Genomic DNA, 9,614 nt, shown 5'->3' with positions numbered 1-9,614 from the left:
CGGGCGGGCGGCGGGAGCGGCGCCGGAGGGGCGGGCCGGGCGGCGGGCGGGGCGCGGAGGCCGGCCGGGAGGGAAGGAGCCGGCGAGGGAGCGGCCGCGGGCGGGATTGGCGCTGCCTGCCGCCCCTCCCCGCCTCCTCGGCCCGCAGCCCCGGGCTGGGCGCTCCGGCCTCGGGGAGGGCGAGGTCCGGGCCAGAGAGAGGTGGTCCGGAGCCCCCGGAGTCGCGCGGACCGCCTGGGACCGAGAGGGCGGGGCCGCGGGGCAGGGCCGGGAGGGGCGGTCCTGAGGGTCTGTCTCCGCGGGCGCACGAAAGGGACCTGGGTTTGGGGAGGTGGCGGAGCGCTCAGGGAAGAAGGGAAGAGAAATGCTGGAGTTGGACCCCAAGAGAACTTGATATCCTGAGTTTGGTCTGGGAAGAGATGGGGTATTCTGGAATAAGGGAATTCTGAGAATTCTTTTCAGGGCCCAGTCACTATTGGAGGTTTTGCTCTAGAGACCGAGGCTTCAGCCCACCTGAGACCTGTGACCGACAGTGGGCCTTCCTCTCCCATCTGGCGGGTGGGAGTGCCCCTTCCCTTCTTTCCTTTCCCTCCCCACACCCTCCCCCAGACTCCGACAATCTCCATGTGGAGCTGGGACTCAGGCCTCCTGGGTTCCCTCCCATTTCACCCTTTGGTGCCGAGGATGAGGAGAGCCATGCCTCAGTTTACCCTTGGGCTAGGCCTGGGTTTGGATTTCCCACTGGGATGCTCAGCACTGATTAGGGCTGATCTTGGCCTTGAACTCACAGCTTCTAAGGTGCTTTGAGATCCTCTGTAGGTGAGAAGTGTGACTAAGGAAGGTAGTAAGGAAGAAAGGCTTTCAGAATCATGAAACTGCTGTGCTCATTTCCTCCAGGCCTCTGGCTCTTTATTGTGGCTGACCAAACACTTTTATATCATCTGATCCCACAACAAGCTATGAGGGAAGCAGGGCAGGGAGTGTTACCCCACAGCACAGAAGGGACACTGAGGCCAGGAGAGCACAGAGGTGGTCAGCAGCAGAGGAGCCAAGGCCAGCAATCTAGATTTTGTCTCCGCCTGGTCCCCACGGGCTGGAAATTGCCCTAGGGGCCAGCTGTGGGTTCAGCACTCTTGGACTCCCTTCCTGGGTCCCCAGAAGGGCATCGTGATCACTCCACCCTTAGAGTTTGTCTTCATCACCCAATGTGACCCTTGTCACATGGCTTTCTCCTGGGCCTGGTCTTCATGAGGGCAAAGACTCGTTTGTCTGGGGCACCCAGCCCAGTCAGGCCTGGCATAGTGTACACGGCACTCACTACAATATTGTAGAATGATTAGAGTGCAGAGTGTGACCTCCCTAACCTGCCTTAGCCCCCTCAGTGTCCGCAGGGGCTCGGCTGTGGTAAACCTGCGCCATCACTGACGTTCCCCCCACTGGGGGGCCTGGGGCAGATCACTGTCTTTGCTGGGCCTGTCTCCTACCTAACCATTATTCATTCAGGTCCAGCCCGCAATCCTGGAGCACCCATTCTGGATCAGGCACTGTGCCATGTGCAGGGATCACTGGGCCCTGTCCTCACAGGGCCTAGCACGAGCCCTGAGGACCCTGCCTCTCCCTCAGTTGGTGAGTACCAAAGGAAAAGTAAATAGGCAGGGCTGAGACTTGGAGAGAGAGCAGTGCACAGGGCCTTGGCCTGTTGGATAGCCTGCATGCATTGGGAGAAAGGAAAGCAAACATACTCTGGCTTTTGGAAGGGGTGATCAGGACAGTAATATTAGTCAGTCTTGCCCCCACCAACTCTTTCAGCGCCTCCTTCTTCCCAGTGGCCAGGACTGGCTACATAGTTTGCAGGGCCTTTTGTTAAAAAATTATTAAAAATTTCAAGAGGGCAACAGCAGGGCATTCAACCAAGCATGGGGCCTTTCTGAGAGCAGGACCATGTGTGACTATGCCCGTGAAGTTGGCCCTGCCAGTGGCTCATATAATTCTTCAGCAAAGGCTCCGCTCAAACCAGAATCCTCAGGAGTCAACTCATAGATTGGGTCCCCTGATTTGGAGGTGGGGAGAAGAAGGAGGGGAGTGGGGAAAGGTCAGGGTTGTATTCCCTTCGCTGCTCCCAACTGTAATTCCCAGACATTCTACCTGCCATCCCCAGCCTGGACCACCCTCAGGCCAGCAGCCCCAGCTTTCCCTCTTGTCCCCTGGCCTGCGGGACAGACATGCTTCTGAGACACAAAGAGAGGGCTAGCCTGGGAAGGGCTAGCCTGCAACCCTGCTCTCTGGATTCATGAATGCTCAGCTCAGCCACATTTCTTTGCTGGCCCTATGGACATCTGAGGAAATTGACTTGCCAGCAGCCCCTGTCGGCAGGGCCCAAAGTCCATCCTGGAGCCAGACTGTTACCTGACCAGGCAGGAAGCTGCCAGCCTGTCCCCAGGGAGGAACCAGCAACAACCAGGCTTGGGGCAGCAGCCCCTGGGCCCTCCAGCTTTGTCTCCTCTGTTTTTGGAAAACCCAGGTCTACCCCGATGTTACCCTCACACCCACCCAATGCTCCCCCACCCCCCACCCTTGGGAGACCTGCCTCTCACAGGCTCCAGCTTTGTCCCCTGCTGGGCCTGGCCTCCTCCCCACAGACTCCAGACTGGGCAGCCAGGCCAAGGTGTGGCTGAGCCTCCCTCATTTTACAGGGAACATCAGGAAGGGAAAGCACCTGTATATCACACAGCCGGGGTAGGGGCACCTGTGGCTTCCCTCAGTTCTTAGACCAGTTAGAGGAGCTGGAATTGTAGCGGAGGGTGGGGCAGTTCTGCAAAGTTGAAGATGTCGACAGATTAATAGTATTCCTGTTCCACGGACAAGGAAGCCTAAGGAGAGGTGGAGTGACTTGCCAACAGTCACACAGCTCACCTTTGGGCAGAGGTGGAATTTAAACTTGATTTCTGTTCGTGTGTGTTTGTATGTGTGTGTTTCCTAAGCGAACACCGGTTTGTACCAGGCACCTGCCGCCCCACCCAAGCTGCTTTCAAGAGTTGGCAGTTAGATCCTAGAAAAGGGGAGTATTTATCCTGAGGCGACAGCTTGGCCTCCAGGAACCTCCAGAAATGTTCTGCTTAACTTTGAATGCACCTGCTTGCATTCTTCTGGGGAAACGGTCCACAGTGTTAACCAGATTCTCAAAGGGGTTCCTGTTTCAGGCTGGACTAAGATTCTACCCTTTGATCCTTCTCAGTGGGGAGAGAGGATAGAAAGGAAGTCCTCGAATCTGGGGGATGCCCTCTGCCTCTCTCCTCCCTAACCTGGGGGTGTGGGGACGCTGCAGGTCCCATCTCCACAGGGGCCATTCTTGTGTCCCTTACTCTGTGGCTCCTGGCATCTGTGGCAGGGTCTTAACATTTCAAACAACTTCCCTGCTGAGGTCTTCTTGGATCCTCCCAGCAACTCTTAGAATCAGGCCCCAAGCCTAATTCCACCCATTTACCCTGCTGAGTTGAGAGGTGAAATAAGGCCCAAGGTGTTAGTGGTGTGTGGCTGGAATCCTGGAGTCTTGTGGCCTCCCAGCTCTGAGTTGGTGCCAGCTCCTAGGAGGTTGAGGGAGGGAAGGAAAGAGAGAGAGGAGGGGGAGGCAGGAGAGAAAGCAGAGATAGCTGTTGCCACAGCCCAGTCTCCAGTTGGAATGAATTCTCATTCCCTTCATTCTTTCAACAAATATCTTCTGAGCACCAGCCCGGTGCTTCAGGCTTCCAGACTGACCAGTTATTCTGTGATCAGATTGTCAGTCTCTTAGCCGTATGCAGTGGAGAAAAGTGGTTTTCAAACATTTTCTCTTAGCAGTGGAACTTGTATTTTTCCCCTCAAACAAAAGCCACTTGAATTTTATCTGATAGATAAAATGGATAAGAGCTATGTTTTATAAGTATATATTTATTTTATAAATCAAAATTTATAATCCTTCGGGGCCGGCCCGGTGGTGTAGCGGTTAAGTTTGCCCGCTCTGCTTTGGCGGCCTGGGGTTCGCCAGTTCAGATCCTGGGCGTGGACCTACTCACCGCTCATCAAGCCATGCTGAGACGACGTCCCACATAGAGCAACCAAAAGGATGTACAACTATGACATACAACTATCTACTGGGGCTTTGGGGAAAAAAAGAAGAGGAAGATTGGCAATAGATGTTAGCGCAGGGCCAATCCTCCTCAAAAAAAAAAAAAAGACTTGTAACTTTTAGTTACCACAAAGTAAATCAGCAGAAACAATGACGATATTTTGATGGATTAAAAATTTGAAACCCTGCTGAGTTATAGGTGATGGTTATGGTTTTAACTGAGAGCCAGCATTCAATTTATTTCTGCGGCAGTTTGTTTCAGTCGGTAATTAGAAAATACTGTGCCTCATAGACAAGCAGAGGCAAAAGGTAAGAGGTTTAACAACTTGGTAGAAATGTCAGGAGAAGCTTTATTCTGAGGTCTGCACAGAAATGAGTTATCCAGCCAGCCCAGCTTAATGGCTTGTCAAAAGTTAGCCTAACCTGGTTCTCAGCTCAGTCCTGCCACTAACTTGCTAGGTGTCCTTGGGCAAGACAGTTGCTCTCTCTGGGCACCAGTATCCCCACCTGAACATCCGATTTCACCTAGGAGAGGAGAGTGAGTGTGGAGGTATCTGAGTGTGTTGAGGTGTGTGTGTGGGGTGCAGCACACATATGTGGAAGCTTCATTACTCATCCTCACTGCCCACTCCCATCCCAGTGCTGGGCTGAAGAAGGGGCCCCAAAACCACTGAACTGCCCAAGTCCGAAAGCAGAGGCGAGTTGCCATGGAGACGTGCTTTGTTTCCCAACTGTCTGGCTGCATCTGACAAGCACAAAAAGCCAGGCCAGATGGACACTGACCTAGGCTGAGAGAGCAGGGATTTCCTGACCCCATGATCCACAGGGCTCACTGCTCTCCAAGGAGAGGGGTTCAGTTCTCCGTTTTCACTCCTCCAACAGGGGGATGACCAGCCTGGCCTGCCAGCTGATAAGGCTTCGTGTAGGGGGCTGCTGGGTAGGGCTCTCAAGGTGTTTGCGTACACCCACTCCACCAGTCCTGGGCAGCAAGACTGGCCCTGTGCCCAAGGGCAGGGCTAGGAGGAAAACACCCACACTCAGAGCCTTCTGGAAGCTGGGGGAGAGGTCAAGATGTGTGGGCAGAGCTCCCTGCCCATGGTCAGCGGGAAATAGCTGGATATGGATTCTCAGGGGCCTACACAAACACACTGAGACACACAGGTTGACACACCTACATGCACACCAGTTCACGCTGGCATACCCAGAAACATGGATATACACACCAAAACACAAATCCAGATACACACTGACACATCTAGATACCCATAAACACTCAGGTACACTAAGACTGACCTCTAAACACATATAAACACACACAGATACAGGCACATACTGAAACACAAACTCATATACAGATGTATCACACACACACACTAATAACACACCCAAACACATACCCAATTACACACAGACATGCTAATACACAGACACACATAGATACACAAATGCACACATTCCCAATTGCACAGACCCTCATACACAGACATCCATGGATACAAAAACAGGACACACACACATACTCACCGGCTCGTAAACCAGAGAGAGAGATACAGAAGGCCTGTTACACATAGGTAGCTAGATAGAGATATAAAGAAACAAACAGTTACACATAGAAACACAGATGCACAAATACCCAACACAGATCCAGGCAAGGGGAAGAGAAGAGAGGAAACTAACACCTGGTGAGGGTCAACTCTGCACAGGCAGCATGAAAGGGTTTGGTTTTTTTTTTTTCTTTTTGTGAGGAAGATCAGCCCTAAGCTAACCTCCGATGCCAATCCTCCTCTTTTTGCTGAGGAAGATTGGCCCTGGGCTAACCTCCGTGGCCATCTTCCTCTACTTTATATGGGACGCCACCACAGGATGGCTTGACAAGTGGTGCCTTGACGCGCACCCGGGATCCAAACCTGCGAACCCCGGGGTGCCAAAGAGGAGTGTATGAACTTAACCACTATGCCACCGGGCTGGCCCCATGAAAGGGGTTTTATCTGTATGATCTTTTTAAAATCCTTCCAACAATCTATGAAGTTGGTAGTATTATCCTCGCTTTTTACAAATGCGATAATATAGAATATACACACCTATAAAAGACCCAAACAGGGCCACCCCCATGGCGTAGTGGTTAAGTTTGGTCACTCTGCTTTGGTGGCCCGGGTTCACAGGTTCGGATCCACGCACAAAATAGAGGAAGATGGGCACAGATGTTAGCTCAGGGCCAATCTTCCTCAGAAAAAATAATAATAATAATAATAAAATAAATTAAAAATAAATTTAAAAAGGCCCAAACAATGAAGTAAATAGAGTAAAATGTGAAGGTGCCTCTTCACACACACGTGGGGTTCCCCGGGTGGATATTAGTGGGCAGTATATACTTTTTCTATGCATTTACTTTGAAGCCTTTAAAAATACTACAAGTTTGAACAAAACCAACTCAGAGAGGTGAGGAAATTTGACCAAGCCCAGACAACTAGTTAGTAGCCAAATCAGGAGTTGGATTTAGCTCTGGCTCGCTCCAAAACGCTCTTTCTGCTGCCTCAGCCCACAGACAACCACAGAGATACAAATTCACAAAGGGGAGGCCCAGGGGCAGGGGGCGGGGCCGCCCCTCTGGGCTGGAGCAGAAGGCGGGCCCAGCAGGCTCTCGGCCTGATTGCTCTGGGTCTCTTGGGTGGCTCCTCTGGCTAAAGGCGTTGTCCTTGTAAATTCCTGTTAAGGGGCAGATATATTCCTGGGACTGAAACCTTTGATTCATTGACCCCAGGTGAGCACCAGGCAGGTGACTAAGTGACACACACACAGCTCCAACCCCCAGGACTATCACACCAGCTTCCCCCAGTCTCCTAACCTCTCCTCCCTCGATCTCTTCGCCACACGCCTCAGAGGGACCTTTTCTTAGGCTAAATCTAGACCTTGTCCTTCCGCTGCTTAAATCCCTTCCTGTTGTCTCCAGGATAAAGCGCAACCTCTTGGACACACAGGGCCCTTCATTCTCCACCCAGCCTGCCTCTCCCCACTTTTCCATTTGGCAAAGCGCTTCTCCTCCTTTAGGACCAGCTCAAATACTCTTCTTGTTGAGCCTCCACGGATACCCTGAGCAGCTTCCAGGTCCTACCCTAAGTGCCTTATGTAATCACCTCCCTCAATCTTTACAACAGCCCTAAAGAGAGAAAAAGTATTGTCCCTATTTTACAGATGGGTAAATGGAGGCCCAGAGAGGCTAAGTCCCTTCCTCAAGGTCTGATTTTCTCAAAAGTTGGTCCTTGATCATGTCACGTACAATCACATTATAGCGAACGTGTTTTCATCACCCTCCCAGCTAGACTAGGTGCCCTGGAGAGCAGGGACTGGCCTCCATTTCTGACTCTCTGGTGCCACCACAGGCTTGGCACAGTGGGGAGGGGCCCAGTGAATGTTGTTGAATGGGGTACCCATCCATTTGCTGTCCCCATGAGTGACAGAATAAGAGAGAATAGGAGAGACATGTTGGGGGTCTGGGGTTCCCTGGGAAGGCCCCTGCTAGCTGGATTCCCCAGGAAGTCACTGAAGGCAAGAGTTCCCTCAGGATCTGGCTGTGGCTGCCCCTGGACCCCAGGGACACCTGCACAGACCCTGCTGGGGGAGCAGGCGTCCTCTGGCTCATCCACATGTCCCTTCAGTCAGGAGCTCTCAGCCAATCTGTTATTAAATATTTACTGTTTCCCACTCTGCTCAGCTTGGTGCCAGGCCCCAGTGGAGGGGACCAGAGAGCAGGAGACAGGGAACTGTTTACAGTTAATGATCACCTACCAGGTGCCATGGAATCCTCCCAACAGCCCTGCAGGTTGGGTTCTCAGCTCTATTTTTGCAGCTGGAGAAATGAAGCTCAGAGAGGGGAAGACACTGGTCTCCGCTCACACAGCCTGTGAGCCAGGAACCAGAGTCAGGTGTGTGCACATCGTCCCCCTGCATCCTGCACCCCACCCCCAGCCGGAGAGGATGTGGGCCGACTCGGAGGAGACTCGAGGAGGCCGTTTTCGAGGTGGGGCTGCAGCTGGAACACAGCCTGCCCTGGTGGATTTTCTACAATAACAGCTTGTGTTTGTGCAGCACTTTCCCTTCCATTAGCTCACTCAGCCCTCCCCAACATCCCCTCGGGTGCCTATTATTATCTCCATTTGACAGATGAGGGATGGAAGCTCAGTGAGGTCAAGTGATTTTCCCAAGGTTGCACAGCCCGTGCACAGCAAAGCAGGAGTAAACTTTTGAACCCTAATCCTCCTCCTGGGTCTCCCTGCTGCCTCCACTTCTGCCCCCTCCCAAAAGTCCTCCATGCTGCCCCCAGGGAGCCCTCTGAAACAGAAATGTGAGCTTCTAGCTCTAAGGAGCCGCCAGTCTCCGCCTCTCATACCTCACACTGCTGCACCTTTGCCCATGGCTGATCTTGCCCTTAAGGTGTTCACAGTCTGGTGAGGGACATGGAAAAACAATTAAATATAACAAGATAATTGCTGTATTAGAGGTTTGTATGGAGGAAGCCAATCCAAGAAGCCTTCCTAGAGAAGGCAAGTGTCCCTTTCAAGCTCCTATTCAGCAGACAAGTGCCAACTCAAATGCTACCTTCTTTAGGAAGGCTTCCTGGATTGGCTTCCCCCATACAAACCTCTAATACAGCAATTATCTTATTATATTTGTTTTTCTGTCTCCCTCACCAGAGTCTGAGCTCCTGAAGGGCAAAGACAATGATTGTTCAAGTCTGTCTTTCCTGCTCATAGCTTTGCATTCTCAGTAAGTACTTGTTGAATGAATGGACAACATCCCTGAGGGCTGGACCTGGTGGAAGACTGTGGGGCATTAACAGAAACTGGGGCATCAAGAAGAGAAGCTGGTGTTTGGGGAAGAAAAAGAAGGGATGAGATTTTGCTTTTGGCCATTTGGAGTCAAGTTGCCTCTGGGACATCCAGCTGGACGTGCCCAGTAGGCAGGAGTTGGGGGTGGGGTGGAGAGGAAAACTGACCAGGAAAAAAGGATATTAACAGCAACTACCAGTAACTGAATACTTACTATGCGCCAGACCCAGTGTGGAATGCTTTACGTGTATTATCCTATTTGATCCTCAGGAGGTAGGAAATATTAACCCATTTGATGGAGGAGGAAGTTGAGGCTCAGAGAAGTAAACTAATTTATTCAAAATTACATAGCTAGTAAAAGGTAGAGTCAGGGTTTGAACCCAGGTCCACATGATGCCCAAGTCCATACACTTAATCCCTCCTCCATACGGTAGACCAGCAAGGACTGAGGTTATAGAATATCTATCTTTAACAGGGAGAGTAGGAAGCTGAGATCAGAGAGGGAGCTGTCCAAGAGATAGAAGGGAAACCAGCAGGGTGGTGTTTGAGGCCAAGAAAAGAGCTCCAAGAAGGGCCAGGTCAGCAGTGATCTACTGTCCCTGAGAGATCGAGCTGGGTTGAGTGAGGCATTTGGCAACTAGGAGGCAACCTTCCAGAGAGCTGCTTCCATGTGTTTCGAGGAG

This window comes from Diceros bicornis, chromosome 13, assembly GCF_020826845.1.
Source record: "Diceros bicornis minor isolate mBicDic1 chromosome 13, mDicBic1.mat.cur, whole genome shotgun sequence".
NCBI classification, from domain to species: Eukaryota; Metazoa; Chordata; class Mammalia; order Perissodactyla; family Rhinocerotidae; genus Diceros; species Diceros bicornis.
The sequence above is the reverse complement of the archived record's forward strand: the minus strand, read 5'-3'. Positions refer to the sequence as shown.